The sequence below is a fragment of the Oncorhynchus kisutch genome, linkage group LG15 (assembly GCF_002021735.2).
Source record: "Oncorhynchus kisutch isolate 150728-3 linkage group LG15, Okis_V2, whole genome shotgun sequence".
NCBI classification, from domain to species: domain Eukaryota; kingdom Metazoa; phylum Chordata; class Actinopteri; order Salmoniformes; family Salmonidae; genus Oncorhynchus; species Oncorhynchus kisutch.
Genome location: NC_034188.2, coordinates 66,436,888 through 66,448,483, shown reverse-complemented (window position 1 = coordinate 66,448,483; position 11,596 = coordinate 66,436,888). Strand labels below are relative to the sequence as shown.

The 11,596-nt window shown below is 42.4% G+C and overlaps 1 long non-coding RNA gene across 1 annotated transcript; it reads right to left on the bottom strand.

Annotated features, from left to right (window-relative positions):
• Positions 1-6,956: 6,956 nt before the first annotated feature.
• On the bottom strand, positions 6,957-10,736 carry LOC109906086 (uncharacterized). Its single transcript, XR_002257361.2, has 2 exons — positions 10,619-10,736; positions 6,957-8,572 (listed from the first exon to the last, which is right to left on the bottom strand). It is a non-coding gene; the product is annotated as an uncharacterized LOC109906086 (long non-coding RNA).
• Between the last annotated feature and the right edge of the window lie 860 nt (positions 10,737-11,596).

The following is an 11,596-nucleotide window of genomic DNA, read 5'->3' as shown; positions in this document are numbered from 1 at the left end:
CCAAAATCAAATCTAGAATCGGCTTTCTATTTCGCATCAATCAATCAATCACTCACGTCGCCAAACTTACCCTCTGACTATCCTACCGATCCTCGACTGCGGCGATGTCATCTACATAATAGCTTCCAATACTCTACTCAGCAAATTGGATGTAGTCTTTCACAGTGCCATCCGTTTTGCTACCAAAGCGTCTTATACCACCCACCACTGCGACCTGTATGCTCTAGTCGGCTGGCCCTCGCTACATATTCGTCGCCAGACCCACTGGCTCCAGGTCATCTATAAGTCTATGCTAGGTAAAGCCCTGCCTTATCTCAGCTCACTGGTCACGATAACAACACCCACCCGTAGCACGCGCTCCAGCAGGTATATCTCACTGGTCATCCCCAAAGCCAACACCTCCTTTGGCCGCCTTTCCTTCCAGTTCTCTGCTGCAAGTGACTGGAACGAATTGCAAAAATCGCTGAAGCTGGAGACTTACATTTCCCTCACTAACTTTAAACATCAGCTAACTGATCGCTGCAGCTGTACATAGTCCATCTGTAAATAGCCCACCCAATCTACCTACCTCATCCCCATATTGTTTTTATTTACTTTGCTGCTCTTTTGCACACCAGTATCACTACTTACACACCATCATCTGCTCATCATCATCTGCACATCTATCACTCCAGTGTTAATCTGCTAAATTGTAATTACTTCACCTCTATGGCCTATTTATTGCCTACCTCCTCACGCCATTTGCACACACTGTGTATAGACGTTCTTTTTTCTATTGTGTTATTGACTGTACGCTTGTTTATTCCGTGTGTAACTCTGTGTTGTTGTTTCTGTCGCACTGCTTTGCTTTATCTTGGCCAGGTCGCAGTTGTAAATGAGAACTTGTTCTCAACTAGCTTAAAATGTTAAATAAAGGTGAAATAAAAAATATAAATTAAAAAAACCTCTCTATAGGCCCAGCAGCACTAGCTTAGCTTCACATGGGAGTCAATGGCAGATTGAAGATGTCCATGTCAACAATGGTTGTTAGGCCAGCAGTAGTATTCGAGTCTGCACAGCAGGACCAACTGCGGTGGAAGAGGAGGAAATGGTATCATAGTCAGTCTAACAACAAGGCATTTGGGATTTCATAAATGTCCATGTAAAATGTGCTGTAATTCATCAAAACAGGTCATATTTACAGATATATCCTCTTAGTTGTGACACAGCCCATTTGATGAACCCAAGAAAGATTCATATAGCTTTATCATACATATGTCAGATGTTGGCATTTTGATTTGTCAATTAGGGGGTTTCGTTGGGATGTGATGAAACAACATACACATACAGATCTGGCTATGAAAACCCCCAGGATGAATAGATAACATCCTGATAACGAGATAGACTTACACAGTGTGTGTGTGTGTGTGTGTGTGTGTGTGTGTGTGTGTGTGTGTGTGTGTGTGTGTGTGTGTGTGTGTGTGTGTGTGTGTGTGTGTGTGTGTGTGTGTGTGTGTGTGTGTGTGTGTGTGTGTGTGTGTGTACCATGAGAGTAGGGTCTACAGGTTGGGTGTGAATGTGTCACAGTAACACCAGGATATGTTGTACTGGATGACATGAGGGGATGTGCCTAACAGCTAGTCACACACATACAGTGCCTTCGGAAAGTATTCAGACCACTTGACTTTTTCCACATTTTGTTACGTTTCTGCCTTATTCACAAATGGATGACAGAAAAACAATTCCTCAGCAAACTACACACAATACCCCATTATGAAAAGTGAAAATTGTTTTTTTGAAATGTTAGCAAATGTATTAAAAGCAATAAACAGAAATAACTTATTTACATAAGTTTCAGACCCTTTGCTATGAGACTCGAAATTGAGCTCATGTGCATTCTGTTTCCAGTGATCATCCTTGATATATTTCTACAACTTGATTGGAGTCCACCTGTAGTAAATTCAAATGATTGGACATGATTTGGAAATGCACACATCTGTCTATATAAGGTCCCACAGTTGACAGTGCATGTCAGAGCAAAATCCAAGCCATGAGGTCGAAGGAATTGTCCGTAGAGCTCGAGACAGGATTGTGTCGAGGCACAGATCTTGGGAAGGGTACCAAAAAATGTCTGCAGCATCGAAGGCCTCCATTATTCTTAAATGGAAGACGTTTGGAACCACCAAGACTCTTCCTAGAGCTGGCTGCCTGGCCAAACTGAGCTCTAGAGTTCCTCTGTGGAGATGGGAGAAACTTCCAGAAGGACAAGACAACCATCTCTGCAACACTCCACCAATCAGGCCTTTATGGTAGAGTGGCCAGATGGATGCCACTCCTCAGTAAAAGGCACATAACAACCTGTTTGGAGTTTGGCACCTAAAGACTCTCAGACCATGAGAAACAAGATTTTCTGGTCTAATGAAACCAAGATTGAACTCTTGGTGACGCTCTTTGCCAAGCGTCACGTCGAGAGAAAACCTGGCACCATCCCTACGGTGAAGCATGGTGGTGGCAGCATCATGCTGTGGGGCTGTTTTTCAGGGGCAGGGGAGACTAGTCAGGATCGAGGCAAAGATGAATGGACTAAAGTACAGAGAGATCCTTGATGAAAACCTGCTCCAGAGCGCTCAGGACCTCAGAATGGGGCAACGGTTCACCTTCCAACAGGACAACGACTCTAAGCACACAGCCAAGACAACACAGGAGGGGCTTAGGGACAAGTCTCTGAATGTCCTTGAGCGGCCCTGCCAGAGCCCGGACTTGAACCAGATCGAACATTTCTGGAGAGACCTGAAAATAGCTGTGCAGCGACGCTCCCCATCCAACCTGACAGAGCTTGAGAGAATCTGCAGAGAAGAATGGGAGAAACTCCCCAAATACAGGTGTGCCAAGCTTTTTGCATCATACCCAAGAAGACTCGATGCTGTAATCGCTGCCGAAGGTGTTTCAACAAAGTACTGAGTAAAGGCTCTGAATACTTATGTAAATGGGATATTTAAAAATTGTAATACATTTGCTAAAATGTCTAAAAACCTATTTTTTCTTTGTCATTATTGGCAATTGTGTGTACATTGATGAGGGAAAAAAATATTTAATACATTTTAGAATAAGGTTGTAACATAACAAAATGTGGAAAAAGTCCAAGGGCCTATATACTTTCAGAAGGCACTGTACACACACACACACACACACACGGTCATGAGGCAATGCACATGTAGGCAGTCATGCACTTTCAATGTTTCTTACATAATCTCACACCCAGTAATCTAACACCTTATGTAACAGTATAGCTTCCGTCCCTCTCCTCGCCCCTACCTGGGCTCGAACCAGGGACCCTCTGTACACATCGACGACAGCCACCCTCGAAGCATCGTTACCCATCACTCCACAAAACCCGCAGCCCTTGCAGAGCAAGGGGAACAACTATCTCAAGGTCTCAGAGCGAGTGATGTCACCGATTGAAACGCTATTAGCGCGCACCCCGCTAAGTAGCTAGCCATTTTACATCAGTTACACTTACATTGTATGTAACAATTAACAAACAACATCCAAGCTGGTATTTTCAACAATGATAAACCACACAAGAATCCTTTCAGAAATTCACAAGATCCCTTGACAAGCTATGATACAGTAGCATCAATTAGCAGATTTGTCACGGTGTGCGCTACTGGTTGAAGGTAAGTCAGGTTAGGAGAGCAGAGATGGGTGATAATAGGCGCACTTTATTCATACCCAATGAAAATAGCAATATACGCCCAAAGTACACAAAATGGTACAAAATAACCAAAACACACGGGCCAAACACAGACCCGGTGTTAACCAGCCTAATACGGGCTACACATAACAAACAAACAATTTCACACAAAGACATGAGGGAGAACAGAGAAAGAAAGACATGATGTGGGATTGGGAATGAAAACCAGGTATGCAGGGAACAAGACAAAACAAATGGAAAAATGAAAAATGGAGCGGCGATGGCTAGAAAGCCAGTGACGTCGACCGCCGAACGAACAAGGAGAGGAGCCGACTTCGGCGGAAGTTGTGAAAAGATTAAATAGAAAATAACCACACTCATCTGCATATCAACACATCTCTCAGAGATACGACTTACACTGCACCACTCAAATGTCCAACACACAATGATAATTCAGACACACACACAGGGAAAAACCGGGCTAAGGTTTCTAGCCAGAGAAACATTGACTCCGATGACTCAGGTATAGAACATAAATACAGTGCCTTGCGAAAGTATTCGGCCCCCTTGAACTTTGCGACCTTTTGCCACATTTCAGGCTTCAAACATAAAGATATAAAATTGTATTTTTTTGTGAAGAATCAACAACAAGTGGGACACAGTCTTGAAGTGGAACGACATTTATGGGATATTTCAAACTTGAAAAAAAAATCAAAAACTGAAAAATTGGGCGTGCAAAATTATTCAGCCCCTTTACTTTCAGTGCAGCAAACTCTCTCCAGAAGTTCAGTGAGGATCTCTGAATGATCCAATGTTGACCTAAATGACTAATGATGATAAATACAATCCACCTGTGTGTAATCAAGTCTCCGTATAAATGCACCTGCACTGTGAATACTTTCGCAAGGCACTGTATCTTATGACTGCAAGCCTTAGAATCACAACTGTTTTCCATGTGGATTTCAGGGGGCAAAAAAACGCATTTCTCATTTGTGTCATCTATATAATGCTCTAGTGGATGTATATAATGATAATGGAATTCACATAGACTATGATAAAGAAGGCAGAATAACTCAGTAAGGTCTTCATCTCTGTCTAAGAATGGACAAGGTTTCCCAAGCTCTTTTTTAAAACACAGAAAGAATGCCCCAAAAATGTGAAAAATATATGACATAGGTAAAGATATGACAACAATCTCCCATTCCCCCTATGGAACGGAGAGATACAACGTATGAACCAACGCTGGCTGCTGCTTTTAGATTCCATCGTTTGGCTCCAATCATTCATATTTCTTCTTAAGGAGGCCCGTGACATTTATGGCAGGAAGAGGGCCTTCCAAGGGTTTGAGGGCATGGCAGCAGTGCTGGGGCTGAGGCTGGGGCCAGGACAGGGACTGGAACTGGGCCCCTGGGAATTGTTATGACGCGCTGAAGCCAGGAGCCTCTTTCCTGACACTCAGACACACACACACACACACACACACACACACACACACACACACACACACACACACACACACACACACACACACACACACACTCAGACAGCGATACACACACACACACACACACATACAAACAGACACAAGCACGAAGGAGCGCATAGATGCACGCACGCATGCACAAAATACACACACACAAACACACGCACCACCCACACCGTCTCCCTGCCAATCACAGTGGGTTTCCTCCAGACCATGAGGACCCACAGTCATTCCAGACAAACAAAACAAGTCACAGCTAAACTATAGTGGGGTTAAACACATCCTCAACATACAACATGGCATTTGGCAAACACTGTCACACTATACAATATCTCCCTCTGTGAATATATATATGCTAAATCCTGAAGCCTACTTTTAGCTTCCATTTGATAGAAAATGGGACGTGTCATAGATGACTTACACTTGTGGTACAGTAGTGTTCCATAGACTATAATGACGCAGAGAACATCCAATCATCCCACCACTGATTTGGGTTCTCTTTTAATGACGGTTGGCCGTCGCTGCAACCAACCGCGTGACCCCCACAGAGAGTGCACTGACAGGGCAGAGGTCAGAGGTACTTCCACATTGACAATAGCACAGCAGAGCTAGCTAACCACACACCAGACAACCCCACTTCTGCTACCTCTTCCAGGACAAAAGGTCTCCTTCACAGTCACGCTCTCATACCTACTTTCACTTCTATCAATTTTACTCTGCACAACGTTTTTACATTAGCAGATGTAGACACTTTTGTTTTGTTTTAGTGTTCTCTTTGCAAAAATAAAGTATGACCTTTGGTTGATATTACTGCAGTCTTTAATGGAACCCATGTTGTCCACTGGTCTCATAATCAGTGACAATTGTTAACCATACTACTTCATGACCAAGAACCAATCCACATCCTCACAAAATGTTATCTTTTAAAAAGGGTATAGTAGTGAGTCATATCTTGGCTTTCCATCAGACAAACAGACTATGAATACAACCGTGGGGTTCAGAAGAGGCTGAGATCACTGATGGAAAACTGATGATGGAGCAAAATGACTAGCGTTTGATCCTCGTTATTAAACCTTTATCACAGGATACATTAATGCACTCACACCCAAATAAAATCACAGCACTTAACAAATGTGCTTTCATGAGAGAAAGCATAGTTTCTTTCTGTGTGTGTGTGTCAGGTGAAGTGAAACTGGTCACAGAGACGACTACACTGCACCACAAAAGCCAACAGCTAAAGGTCTTGACCCTTGGTCAGCTGAGAAGCCTTGTGTGTGGGACTGAAACAGCAGCAGCATGCGAGAAGAAAAAGCCCCTGGCCTCTCCGCTGGTCACTTGCTGCCTGTGTGGCTTCCCCCTCGGTCTCCGCTGGTCGCTGGCTGCCTGTGTGGCTTCCCCCTCGGTCTCCGCTGGTCGCTGGCTGCCTGTGTGGCTTCCCCCTCGGTCTCCGCTGGTCACTTGCTGCCTGTGTGGCTTCCCCCTCGGTCTCCGCTGGTCGCTGGCTGCCTGTGTGGCTTCCCCCTCGGTCTCTGCTTCCTTGTCAGCAGGGGAAGTGTGATGGTGCCAGGGTGCAGTAGTTTATGAGCTGGTCTCAACCAAACTCACCACATTCCCACCGGCTGAAGGCATGAGGACGTGACTCTGGCCATGCTGCAAGAACAGCCAGACCACAGGTCACGCGCAGTCGCTCTCACACACACACGAACACACACACACCCAAACAAACCCACACAGTCATTTCCTTATAAATTTGGCACACTGGGTGACACATATACATACATTAACTTATACCTTAAATGATTCTCTACATACCTCATATCAAACATGAACAATCCTTTATTTCAACATATTCAAAGCCAATGAGTGGAGCCATTAGATCACTCAACAACTACCTATCTCTTTGCCTCTCCCCACCAAACCCATTCCAACAGGTCTGGCTCAGTATCGGACACCGGCTCGGTATCGGACACCGGCTCAGTAGAGGACACCGGCTCAATAGAGGACACCGGCTCAATAGAGGACACCGGCTCAGTATCGGACACCGGCTCAGTATCGGACACCGGCTCAGTATCGGACACCGGCTCAGTAAGAGGACACCGGCTCAGTAAGAGGACACCGACTCAGTAAGAGGACACCGACTCAGTAAGAGGACACCGACTCAGTAAGAGGACACCGGCTCAGTAGAGGACACCGGCTCAATAGAGGACACCGGCTCAATAGAGGACACCGACTCAGTAAGAGGACACCGACTCAGTAAGAGGACACCGGCTCAGTAGAGGACACCGACTCAGTAAGAGGACATCGGCTCAGTAGAGGACACCGGCTCAATAGAGGACACCGGCTCAATAGAGGACACCGACTCAGTAAGAGGACACCGACTCAGTAAGAGGACACCGGCTCAGTAGAGGACACCGGCTCAGTAGAGGACACTGTGTGTGTATCCCAAATGACACACTATGCCTTATATAGTGCATTTCTTTCAACCAGAGCCCTATGGGTCTTGGGCAAAAGTAGCGCACTATAAATGTAATGGCCGATCATATATGGCTCACAGACAAGAGGTGCTTTTCCAATGTGCCCCACGTGACCACCCTGATCTTCAATGACTGTACATGATGCCAAAAGTAACTGGTGATTCAAATAATTTCATGGTTTCCTAATTTCAATACTAGAGAAAATAGCAGAGCTTGAGAGACACCATAAAGAGATGCACTCCTATAAAGGGTGTGTTGGCATATCCTTCCAGTGAGGTTGTGAGGTTGACCAGAGGGTGATTACACACCCAGGACTGGTGGTGTGGTGAGAGCTGTGCGGCAGCAGCCAACCAGCCAGCCAGCGGTGGTTTGGATCATAACACTAAATTATCTCCTATCACAGCCATATCTGATGTTCCCATAGCAATTATGCTATCTATCCACTATCTTAAAGAGAACTGTCACTAAAGGAATGTGCTACAAATATGGATTCCATTTCAACAAGTGGGCAAATACAGTACAATGATTCACAGACAAAATGGGGATGTTTTTAACCCCCACAGAACATTTAGGCCTTGTTACATTTCATATTTGTCGCCAGTGTTAGAGCCAAATCATAAGACAGTGGTTAGTTGGTGTTGGGGGTGTTTGTTTTTAGTCCCTTGAGTGAAGATAGAACATTAGCTTTTGAATCTGTAGAGCCCACATGATCAGGAAAGTTGTTATGTTGTGTAGCAACCGCAGTCAGTCAATAGTGAAGTGTAAGGACACATCCTGCCCTCCTCTCCATGTAGATCCAAGTTCCTGGCCTTAAGCTATCTAAGTCAAGCTAGAGATGACTCCTGGCTAGAGATGACTCCTGGCTAGAGATGACTCCTGGCTAGAGATGACTCCTGGCTAGAGATGACTCCTGGCTAGGAGATGACTCCTGGTTGGATGCTTCTAGAGGAGAGGAAGAATAAATGATATTAATAATTAAAGCAAGCCAAGGTCAAGGAATCTTTTTGAATTAGTTTGCTTTGTGAGAATGTCAAAGTATATGTTCCTACAGTGTAAACATTTCCTTCAGGCCTAGACTGACATCTAATGGTGAATTCAGTAAACCTCTCTTCAAAAAGAGGAATATGAGCCAAGGCATACACAAAGTACTGTTAAAAATAGCCATCTTTAACAAAGAAAAAACACTGATACAAAATGTTCTCCTAAATTAATGTAATACATCTGATAGGATGAAGATGTCTAAATTTGTGACTAGATCCTGAGTAGGTACAGCAGTCTATATCGGATGGTTGTCAATAAAACCAGATGTACCACTGAGGTCAATCTGATCAATCTGACCCCCCCCCCCCCCCCCCCCCATAATTTGCAAATAAATTCATTAAAAATCCTACAATGTGATTTTCTGGATTTCTTTTCTTATTTTGTCTGTCATAGTTGAAGTGTACCTATGATGGAAATTACGGGCCTCTCTCATCTTTTTAAGTGGGAGAACTTGCACAATTGGTGGCTGACTAAATACTTTTTTTGCCCCACTGTAGCTGTGATTTTTTACATACATTTTTACATGTCTAATCGTAGAGTATCCACAGATTATGAGCTAAAAGATGAAAACCTTTCCTACCAGTATTATTATATTATTTATTGACTAACTATGGCTTTCCAAATCACGCAACACTGCTATTTTTAAGGTACATTTTAAGTGAATATTGTGATTTTTTAACCATTCCTTTTACCTGTGACCAGCAACAAGCTACATTGGGACAATACTAGAATAAATGATGTAGTAATTGTCTCTACAAAGCTGAGATTGTTGTATGCCCCATCAGATCAATCTGCAGTTAATAGTAATCATAAGAACCCATCTATCCCAAAGATCAGGCCATTTAGACATATATACCTACATACACAAACACACATACAGTACATACATACCTACCTACATATCAACATGCATACATACCTACATACACACATACAGTACATACATACATACCTACATACACAAACACACATACAGTACATACATACCTACCTACATACACACATACAGTACATACATATATACCTACATACACACATACCTACATACACACATACAGTACATACATATATACCTACATACACACATACCTACATACACACATACAGTACATACATATATACCTACATACACACATACCTACATACACACATACAGTACATACATATATACCTACATACACACATACCTACATACACATACAGTACATACATACCTACCTACATACACACATACAGTACATACATATATACCTACATACACACATACCTACATACACACATACAGTACATACATACACACATACAGTACACACATACATACCTACCTACATATCGACATGCATACATACCTACATACACACACACACATACAGTACATACATACCTACCTACATACACACATACAGTACATACATATATACCTACATACACACATACAGTACATACATATATACCTACATACACACATACAGTACATACATACATACAGTGCATACATACCTACATACACACATACAGTGCACACATACATACCTACATACATACTGACATGCACATATACCTACATACACACATACAGTACATACATACATATAGTACACGCACACATACATACCTACCTACATATTGACATGCATACATACCTACCTACATACACACGTACATACACACACGTACAGTACAGTACATACATACATACATACATACACATACAGTACATACCTACCTACCTACATACATACATACATTCCTACCTACATATCGACATGCATACATACCTACATACACACATACAGTACATACATACATACCTACCTACCTACCTACACACATACATACATACCTACCTACATATCGACATGCATACATACCTACAAGGCAACATACAACATAACTACATACTTACATGCATACAGCAAATACATACATGCATACATACATACCTACCTACATACATACAGCAGGAAGAGGTGTTAAAGAGAGAGAGATCGCAAAGCTTTATAAAAACCAACACCTTTCTCTTTCTCTGTCAAGGTTAGCCAGGGAAGATAATACAATGATGTGTGAGCATGTGCTTGTGCATGTGGGGAAGGAAGAAGGGAGGGGGGTGACTCATCAAGATGAGTCATGTGCTGTGCTGGGTCACAGAGGTCCAGCTTATAGGAGAGGAGGAAGTGATGAGTGACAAAAGAACATTGGATGAGAATGGCCTGAATAGCTTACAAGGGCATAACATCTGGTGACCATATTATGCAGATCCAGGAGAAATTCATCAGGGATTCAGCAGCGAATCTAATTGAATTTCATAACTCTAAGGCTTGTAATATTTGTTTCTTACCAGCAGGTGCCCCCATACATATCATTTGGTATTTCTGAGAGGAACACAAAATGATTTCACCTCAGGAACTGAAACTGGGGACCGTGACAAGTGAAAGCAAAATGTCTGAGGTGACTTACATTACATTTTTATAGAAAAATGTGTTTATGTTCTGAGGTAACTTATATTTTTAATAGAAAAATGTGTTTATGTTCTGAGGTCACTTACATTACAGTTTTATAGAAAAATGTGTTTATGTTCTGAGGTCACTTACATTACATTTTTATAGAAAAAAGTGTTTATGTTCTGAGGTCACTTACATTACAGTTTTATAGAAAAATGTGTTTATGTTCTGAGGTCACTTATATTTTTATAGAAAAATGTGTTTATGTTCTGAGGTCACTTACATTAGTTTTATAGAAAAATGTGTTCATGTTCTGAGGTCACTTACATTAAATTTTTATAGAAAAATTTGTTTATGTTCTGAGGTCACTTACATTTTTATAGAAAAATGTGTTTATGTTCTGAGGTCACTTACATTACATTTTTATAGAAAAATGTGTATGTTCTGAGGTCACTTACATTACATTTTTATAGAAAAATGTGTT